Below are 10443 nucleotides of genomic sequence, written 5' to 3' on the forward strand. Positions count from 1 at the left end.
TTTTATTTGTTGGGTAGTATATATACACTATTATTCTCATTTTTGGAGACTCATAACCATATAAATAATTAGTATTAGCTCTCTCTTTTCTTAGGGTTTAGGGTTTTTCATTAACTTAGTTTTTGGTGAGAGAAAATGAGGGAAAATCAATGAAAAATTGGGGCTTTTGAAATTCAAGGGTGACAACTTGTATTGAAGGATCAACCAATTAATCAATGAGCAATTTCTTACTCTCTCTCCTTATTTATTGTTTTCATTTACTTGTTTCATTAGTTTAATTGTTTTTGTTTTGTTTAATGATTCATATTTAGATTAGTTTCTTATTGTTTAGAATCATGTTTTTAGTTGTTAATTTCTATAAATTTCATATTTTTATGTTGATGGGGTAGTTAATTGATTAGGGTTTGGTGAAAACTCAACATTTATTGGTTTGGGTGTTTGTGATTGGAAATTAGGGATTTTCATGATTAAATTGTTGCATGTTTAGACATTTCCGGCCAATACATGTTGCATTTAACTTGATCAATTAAGTGTTCCATGGTTTCTTGGAGTAGTCTAGTTGGGTTGGAAAGGGATTAAAGACCTAAACTTGATTATGTGGTTGAATTGGGATTTTCATTTACATGGGGTACGATAGGGTAGAACGGGAGTTCATCCTTGATGCTTAGGGAAAATGCTCGCATGTCGAGAGATAGTTGGAGCTATTTGTGAATTCAACGCCTATTCATGTAGTGTTTGTGAATATTCCCCGTTTTCAATTCTTTTATGTCCATTCCATGATTTGTTGTTGTTTGACTCGTTCCCTAATCTCGTTTACTTTTGATTCCTTAGTTTAGTTGATTTAGTTTTAGTTGGTTAGTCGACTTTCCAACTCGTTTCGACCTAGCTTGTTGTTCGATTAGCATAAATTAGCACACCTTAGCCCTTATGGATTCCGACCCTTGCTTACCGCTTTACTTGTGTTCAGTAGTTAATTTAGGTAATTTGTTTGATTAGGAGAGACTAGTAACGATCTAGTTTTTCCCTTGATCAGGCACTAAATCTGAAAAGAAGAAAGTGAGACAACCCACTTCTGAATCAGAATACTTCTACTGTAAGAAGAAGCGGAATTGGAAGAGAGATTGTTTGAAGCTTAAGGAAGATCAGAAGAATGGAACTATCGTTCCATCTTCAGGTACTTTCGTTATAGAATGTAAACTTGATAATTAAACTTCTTGGTTATTAGATACAGGTTGTAGCTCACACTTATGTTCCAATCCATAGGGACTAAGAAGAAGTAGAAGGTCAAGCAAGGGAGAAGTCGACCTACGAGTGGGAAATGGAGCAAGGATTGCTGCATTAGTTTTACGCACTTATTACTTGTCGTTGCCCACTGGGATGGTTTTGGACTTGGAAGAGTCTTTCCATCTTCCAAGTATTACTAAAAACATAATTTCTATTTCTTTCTTAGATTTTAAGGGATTTAACTTTGAAATAAAAGACAATAGTTGCTCGTTTTATTTGAAAGAGTTGTTTTATGGATCTGCTAAATTAGACAATAGAATTTATGTGCTAGATCATGACAAAGAAGTTTATAACATAAATATCAAAAGGGAAAAAATAAATGATTCAGATCTCACCTATATGTGGCATTGTCGATTAGGCCATATTAACATGAAACGCATAGAAAATCTTCAGAAAGAAAGAATTCTAAAGCCATTTGATTTAGAGGATTTTGGAAAATGTGAGTGTACATGGAAAAATGACAAAGAAACCTTTTTCTAAAGTTGGAGAAAGTGAAAGTGATCTATTAGGCTTAATCCATATATGTATGTGGACCAATGAGTTCAAATGCTAGACGTGGTTTCAACTACTTTATCACTTTTGCTGATGACTTCAATAGACATGGTTATGTATAACTAATGAAGAATAAGTCTGAACCCTTTAACAAATTCAAGGAATTTCAAAATGAAATAGAATACTAGGCAAGAAGATAAAAGCACTACGGTCTGATAGAGGTGGTGAATATCTGAGCTATGAATTTGATGACCATCTAAAAGATTGTGGAATCTTGTCATAATTGACTCCTAATGGAACACCGCAATGGAATGGTGTGTCAGAACGGAGGAATAAGACTTTGCTAGACATGCTTAGATTAATGATGGGCCTGGCCGAACTTCCAATCGAATTTTTGGGACATGCACTAAACACAGCTGCACTCACACTAAAAAGAGCTCCGTCTAAAGCTGTCAAAAAGACTCCATATGAATTTTGGTTTGGAAAGCCTCCAAAAGTTTCTTTTCTTAATATTTGGGGTTGTGAAGTATACGTCAAACAATTAATGTCAGACAAACTTCAACCAAAATCTGACAAATGTATCCTTGTGGGCTACCCAAAGGAAACAAAGGGGTATTACTTCTACAATACATCTGAGAACAAGGTGTTTATTGCTCGAGATGATATCTTTTTGGAAAGACAACACATTTCCAAAATGACAAGTGGTACAAAAGTAGACCTCGATGAACTTCGAGACAAACAACAAACTCTAGAGAATGATCAAGATGACATTCAGATTGAAATTCAGAGACCTTTAGTAGTATCTGGTGAGAATCAAGAACCAACTAGAAATGTAACCCCACGTAAATCGCAAATGTATAGGTCTCAACCAGAAAGATATGTATGTATTTTGATGAATGAGAGCCATGAAATTCTATTGCTCGAAAGCAATGAGCCTGGGACTTACAAACAAGCTATGACGAGCCCTAGCTCCAAGCAATGGCTAGAAGAATGCAATTTGAATTAGACTCCATGTCTAAAAACCAAGTTTGGGATTTGGTTAATTTACCAGATGGCTACTAAGCCATAGGAAAAAATAGGTCTTCAAGTTGAAAAAGGAGAAGGACGGGAAACTGGAAGTTTTCGAAGCTAGATTGGTTGTGAAAGGTTACAGGCAAGTCGACGGTGTGGATTACGATGAAACCTTCTCAGCAGTTGCAATGCTTAAGTCTATTCAGAGAATTCTACCAATCACTGCATATTACGATTAAAAAATATGGCAACCGGATGTGAAAAACTCTTTCTTAAACTACATTTTAACAGAAATTGTGTTTATGACACAACCCGGGGGTTTTGAGGATCCAAATAATGCTAAGAAGGTATACAAACTTAAACAATCCATTTATGGATTGAAACAAGCATCACGGAGCTGGAATGTACGTTTTGATGAAGCAGTCAGTGACTTTGGCTTCCTCAAGAACGCAGGCGAATCTTTTGTATACAAGAAGGTCAGTGGGAGAAAATTTGCTTTCCTAGTATTGTATGTTGATGACATATTACTTATCGAAAATGACATTCCTATGTTGAACTGTAAAGATTTGGCTTGTGAATTTTTTTTTTTGATGAAATATCTAGGAGAATCATAGTATATATCGGGCATCAAGATCTATAGAGATAGATCTAAAAAGATGATATGGGATTAATCAAAGCAATTATATCAATAAGGTGCTTGATAGGTTCAAGATGGTTGACTCCAAGAGAGGCTACCTACCCATGTCTCACGGAATGACTCTTAGCAAGACCCAGTGTCCGAAGACACGAGATGAGAGAAGACAAATGAGTGGGATTCCATACGCGTCATTGCTTGGTTCAATAATGTAAGCTATGATATGTACAAGCCCGAATATTTCGTACACACTCAGTGCTACAAGTAGGTACCAATCAAACCTAGGAGAGTCACATTAGACAGCTGCCAAGAATATTCTGAAGTACCTTAAAAGGCACAAAGATGATTTCCTGGTCCATGGTGGAGATGATGAATTAATTGTTAAAGGTTATACGGACATAAGTTTCGAAACTGACAAACATGATTTCAGATCACTGTTTGGGTTTGTCTTCTGCTTCAACGAAGGTGTAGTAAGTTGGAAAAGTGCTATGCAAATCACTATTGCAGATTCTACAAATGAAGCGGAGTACATTGAGGCACATGAAGCAGCAAAGGAAGCTATTAGGCTAAAGAAGTTGATTGGTGAATTTGGTGTAGTCCCCTCCATTAAAGGACCAATAGCTCTATATCAAAGTAAGTTGTTCATAAGTTACAAGAAGGGATTCCCCTCCTATCTTTGATAGGATATGGTGTTGTTGTTGTACAAGGTCTCTCAAAAGAGTTAGATACTGTGAAAATACAGGGCCGTTCTTAGAGTGGTTAAGTCTTTATCCTCCTGTAAAAGTTTAACAATTGAACTCAGTAATTCGAGAAACGTACACTTCTAGACCTAATAAGGATGGCTTGGATCTTACCTTATGTTCAGTAAGTAACACTAAGAGACAAAGGAATTGGAATGCACATTTTGTAAAGGTTAAGTGGGAGACTGAAGGAAATATGCCCTTCACCCAAGGTGCATTGGTCCAATACCAAGGTTCAGATTAATTACGGACAATTAATTCAGTGGGATCAAGTGATCGGAACTGCTGGGTGGAGCAATGCTTCCGATCAGTGAGTAATAATCCTAATTAGGCTCACATCTTACTCTTAATTGAACCTATAAGGTCACACCATTGGCATGCAACAGATCATCAGATTAAATGAATAGGAAATTTATATAATAGCTTGGAAAACATAATAATACGATTAAACATTGGAACGTGAAATCGTATATCGTATTGCTTATTTTCGTAAGCTAGGCGAGAGGAATAACCGTATCGTACGACTTTAGATTGTCAACTACGAAATGAGTAATGAATTATCGAAAGATAATTATATCGAAACACAAAATTAACCCACGAGCCGAAGCGCACAAGCGCAAGGCCCATGGACGCAACGCGCATGGAAATGCAGCGCAAGCACATTGGCCTCGTTGCTCTGTGGCGCGCGGACAAAGCACAAGGCAAGCAACAGTTGGCGGCCCGCGGCCCATCTCACTTGGTCGGTTAGCTTGCTTAACGTTTAGGTTATTTTAATAATCTAAATACATGTTTTCAAAATACACAATTCACATTGTACACACAACCCTAGGACAAAAGAGAAACCCGAATTCTCTCTTTGCCTCCATAAGTGTGTTCTTCCCAAAAGGCAAAAGTATCTTGAAGGAGGTCTAAGCCATCAATCTCAAGAAGTATCTGAACATGTTTGTGAACTAAGTAGTGGAACGAAATTCGGAGTTCTTGTTCGTGTTGTGTTCGTTGAACTCACGGAAAACACGCTACAAACGTAAACAATGCTTGATATGTACTTTATACATGCTTTCCGGCTTTGTGGTTATTCCGCTATCATGTTATGTATTTAACTGTATACCCCTTCAAAAACCTCAGTCAAAGTGGGAGCTTATAGTGGGTATATATACCCGAAAAAATGGGCAAATTTTTTTATTTTTGCATGCATAAATGTAGCTAAAAATTTTATAAATGCACACACAACGCACACCAGTTCAATTCAAACCATGCAAAAACACGCAGCAACACATCCAAAAACCTATAACCCACCATCGGAGCATCACTGTAGGCCCGAATAGCTGCAGTAGTCCTCAACATCATGGACGCATGAGGGTCAAGAGGAACAGGACGATCTGGGGTACTATGCTGGAGAGTAACTCGCTCACCCAGATACCACATGGGCGATCCCCGGAATCAGCACCCGTCGCTCATACAAGAAATAGGCTCGGACAGCCGAGGCGATTATGGGCACATCCGAAAAAGGGCACCAGCGCGCCTAAAAGCTGGCAAGTTAGTCAATATACAAAATACATCCAGTCCAAGGCTCTACAAAATACAAACGTACACCCTCAAAAGGTGTGATCCGTAAAGCTCTGCGGAAGGCAGCTATGGTCGTCTCCATGCGCTCCGCTCCCTCCTAAGAAGCAGCAAACGGGTAAGCCGCAACTTTAGGGAGAGCAGGCGCTAAGCCAGGGAAATGCTTATACGCCCAAATATTCAAGCAAACAAGACATCAGTCAGTAAGCATACAAAATAAAAGTACAAGTACAAAATACATGTTCAAGGAGTGTCAAATACCTCCAGCACTCTCCACATGGAAGCTATGCTAACTAGGCTCCCCAAGGAAGTCCTCGAAACATTCTTCATCTCATACAAAAGGTGGCTATACGCCAAGATACCCCATTTGAGCACTGAAACAGTTTGCAGGTCCCTTAAAGGCCCCAAGTAGTGCGCCAACACACGATTACTCCTGCTCAAAGGCCCCAAGTAGAGCACTAGAACGAAGAGTCGAACCTTCTGCTCCATTATAGTACCAACCATGCCAATACCTCCAAATATAACTTCCACCGAAGCAACGATGTCGCTCTTACTGATCGAATCTACAACGGGGCCCAGCAAGTCCCTGACACCATTGGACCTCCATGTCAAGTTGAGGTTGAAAGCGACCTCTATCTTAGAAAACGGGAGGCCGATAATCATAGAAAACTCAAAGGCAGTGATAGTAATCTCCCCCAGTGAATGTGGAACGTGTTGGTGGTGTCCCACCACCACTCCAGGAGAGCTTGTGTTCGGGCTTTGACGCCTGTCTCTCCCTCAAATCCTCTGATCACCTCCCAGAAGGTGCTGAAACCAGTCTGTGCCCAAATGGTCTAGGCCTCCTCATTATCGCGAATAATCTGAGAAGCCCGCAACAGCTTCTCCCGAGACCAGAACACTGAGATCCCTATCCTATAAGTCTACAAAAAGGGGTACATTAGTACAAATAAGTATAATTCAAATAGCAAGTTCAAAAGTAGGATAAAAGGAATACCACGCCCGTGTATGGCCGCTAAGACAAATTATGTCTCAGATGAAATAGAAGGTCCATAGACCGCCAGCCACGGCCATCGAAAGTAGGTCTCTCCCGACGGGTCATGGATATGGGAAGCACCTCCATCTCTGCAGCTTCATTATCAGAAGCATCCTCCATAACTGCTCTACTACTCAAGCACTCAACTAGCTTTCTCCTAGTGTGATGAGGAATACCAGAGGCATTCAAATACAAAAATCAACAATCAAGTCTGGGGGCTATCTCATACTATCCCATACAAAATTCAAAAGTCTAACATCCCCAATGGCAGTACAAGTCTAGCAAGAGACTTCTATTTTAAGAGACTATTCAGAGTCAACATCAACACCTAGGCTATCTGTGCCTAAGCGATCATTCAATTTCTACAACAACACTTAGGCTATCCATGCCTAAGCAGGTATTCAAGTTCTACACCAACGCCTAGGCTATCCATGCCTAAGCTGGCGTTCAAGTTCTACACCAATGTCTAGGCTATCTAAGCCTATTCTTATACAAGACCCATAAAGGTCCCCAGTGAAATCTTCATCTACATGTTCTAAGTACAAGATTCCAAGTACAAAAGTTCAAATTTTCATTCTACAAAGTTCCAAAAGTTCAAGTTCGAGATGTCTATCAAACAATTTTTCATACAAAGTACAAGAAGCTTACTACTATCTACATTTCAGCATCTCAACATTCCAACTGTTAGGTTATGACAAATATAAACAATATATTTCATACGGAAAAAACCATAAAGCCAGGGATCCAAATTAATTGCCACATAGTCAATGAGTATAATTAGGATACATACAATGTGATGCGTGCCTTCCCTAACTGCTCCCAAACCGAACAAGAACAAGTTTTAGGACTCCAAATGACGCCCCTCCGTAGATAGTCCACAACACGTTCGGATCCGCCTTAGATTCAACACCCTTCTTGCCTTCCATAACTTTTGTAGTAATCATTTGCATCATCCATGGTGGGACCTAAAACCATCCCAACTGTTGGAGGTGGCACAAAATCAGCATCCATGATCCCTATTGTTGGAGTTTTTAGAGGTGAATCCATGATCCCAACAGTTGGAGTTTTTTGAGGAGTTTGTACAACATCATCCTCTGAATCAAATATCCTCCCAATTCTCCCAACCGTTGGATCATCAATAGTTTGCACAACATTATCCTCCGAATCAAATATTCTCCCAATCCCCCCAACTGTTGGATCATCCATAGTTTGCACAACATCATCGTCCGAATCATCATCACTTATTTCTTGCACCACACCCCAAATCATGGTCACTTATTTCCAACGTCTCACTCTCCATTTTATTACTGCAATTCAATTAAAACTAGTATAATTTAATTAAAACTAGTATCTAAAATCAGATTAACAAAAGTCAACAGAGGTCAACTTAGGCAATTCAACAACATCAACTGTCAAAACGAAAACAAATTCAACAACATTAAAAATTCAAGAGGTCAATCTGCTCATTGAATTACCAATCTGCTCACATATTAAAACGCGAAATTTCATTAAATTATCAAGAGTGTACCAGAATCGCGAAATTCCATTCAATTACCCAACAAAACATCATAATAATACGCGAAATTCCATTCAATTACCAACAAAACAAGTTCACAAATTACCAATTACAAACCCCGAAAACTGCGAATTTAAGAGTAATTACCTGACGCGCTCCAAAATTGCACGAGTTCTGCTCAATTCCGGTAACTAGGGATTATGTTCTTCCCCAATTCAATCTCTAATTCCGCTCAATTCCGGCAACTAGGGATTATGTTCTTCCCCAATTCAATCACTAATTCCGCTCAATTCCGGCAACTAGAACTAGGGTTTATGTGAAGGATGATGAAGGAATTCATTTTTCCCCAATTCAATCTTGCCGGAACTTAAAGAATCGGTGAATAATGATAAATGGAGGGAGATTGGAACCGAGCCAATGAAGAAGAAAATGAGAGGTGGGGAAAAAAAGGAGGGAAAAAAAGGAGGAAAAAAAATAAATGATTTATTCCTATTATATTCCTATTGTATTTACACTAATATAAACCTGGTCCATGCTAACTTAGCGTGGACCAGGGCAACGGAGTAATTTGTATGGGAAACATATGTAACGGTCACGTGACAGTTATTTTGTGATTTTAAATAGTAACTATATGCGTATAACAGTAACTATGTGTTTTAAAGAGTTACTATGTGTTTTGTAGAGTTTCAATGCGATTTTTGTCTAACTCACTTTATATACGTTTTAAACTTTTTTATTTTTTAAAATTTCAGATCTACATTGTGTTCATTCTCTTTCATTTTCTCACTCTTCATTTTCTCTCTATGCTTTTCAAAATTTAGCCCAAATTTCTAGGTTTTGTTCGATTTTCTTCGTAATTATCTTATAATTCTTATAATTAGATCTATTAGATGAGGAAAAATTGGAGGAAGTAGTAGATCAAGAAGGAGGTTCGTCGTTGCCGAAATCGAATCGAAGAATTTACGCTCTCCTACAAATTTTCGCAAGAATTTTTATAGATCACATCTCGGTTTGTTGCTTTTTAAAGAATTTTAAGTCTACTTTTATTTAAAATTGAAAATATTTGTTGTTTTGAATACCGAAATATCGTTTTCACTTCGCGAATTCGATCAGTGATTTCACGATTTTAAATAGTAACTATATGAGTAATACAGTAACTATATGGTTTAAAGAGGTACTATGTAATTTTAATGGTTACTATATGTGTACAATAGTTACTATATTATTTTAATGGTTACTATATATGTACAACAGTTACTATATGTGTACAATAGTTATTATTTTGTTGAGTGATTTGAAATGTTTGTTGTTTTGTTGAAATTAGGGTTAGTGTTTCACATAGTTAGTATATATAAATGATATAGTCGCCTTTAATTTATGTTGCGAAATAGTGTTTTTAATAGTCACTGGAATGTTCGTTGTGTTTATGTTAGTAGTAGTTTTTAGAGTAACTATATTTTTTTTTAAAAGTTACTATAAATTTAAAACAGTAACTTATGTGTTTAAAATAGTCACTATATTTTTTAGAAAGTTATTATAAGTTTAAAACAGTAACTATGTGTTTAAGATAGTTATTATGTTATGAACAGTTTATAGTGACTTTTTGATAAATAATAGTTACTATACGATTACATTATGTACTATGTTATTTAGAGTATGTTTTTGTCCGCTTCTTAGATAGTGATTATATGATTATAATGGTTACTATATGTGTACAATAGTTACTATATTATAATAATAGTCACTATATGTTTTATATAGTTACTATATGGTCATCATTAAATCTAAGAGTTACTATATGATGTATAATATAAACTATATGTTTAAAATAGTTACTATGTTACTTTTTCATATTTAAATGTTAAATTATTAACTTAGTTTATATGCTATTGATTCAGAAATACAAAGATGATGCATCCATAATTGAAGTCGTGCAAAGATAACTTCTGCAAGGAAAACAAAAGTAGGAGAAGAAGACGAAGAAGAACAAAATCCTGACAACAATGAAAACCAAGGACGTGGTAGAGGAAGGAAGGATGTGCGTGGAAGTGGCGATTAATATTTTTTAGTTCAAAACTCATTTGAGTTTAATGTGATTTATTTAATAGATGCAAATAATTAGAATGTCATAGCTTAAAACAACTAACTATGTAGTTAATGTTTTTCTTAA

The 10443-nt window shown here is 37.0% G+C and overlaps 1 long non-coding RNA gene across 1 annotated transcript; it reads left to right on the top strand.

Moving 5' to 3' along the window:
* The first annotated feature begins 1031 nt into the window (after nucleotides 1-1031).
* Nucleotides 1032-1511, top strand: LOC130463036 (uncharacterized). Its single transcript, XR_008923742.1, has 2 exons — nucleotides 1032-1174; nucleotides 1264-1511. It is a non-coding gene; the product is annotated as an uncharacterized lncRNA (long non-coding RNA).
* Nucleotides 1512-10443: the final 8932 nt, after the last annotated feature.

Source organism: Spinacia oleracea, chromosome 6 (genome assembly GCF_020520425.1).
Source record: "Spinacia oleracea cultivar Varoflay chromosome 6, BTI_SOV_V1, whole genome shotgun sequence".
Lineage (NCBI taxonomy): Eukaryota > Viridiplantae > Streptophyta > Magnoliopsida > Caryophyllales > Amaranthaceae > Spinacia > Spinacia oleracea.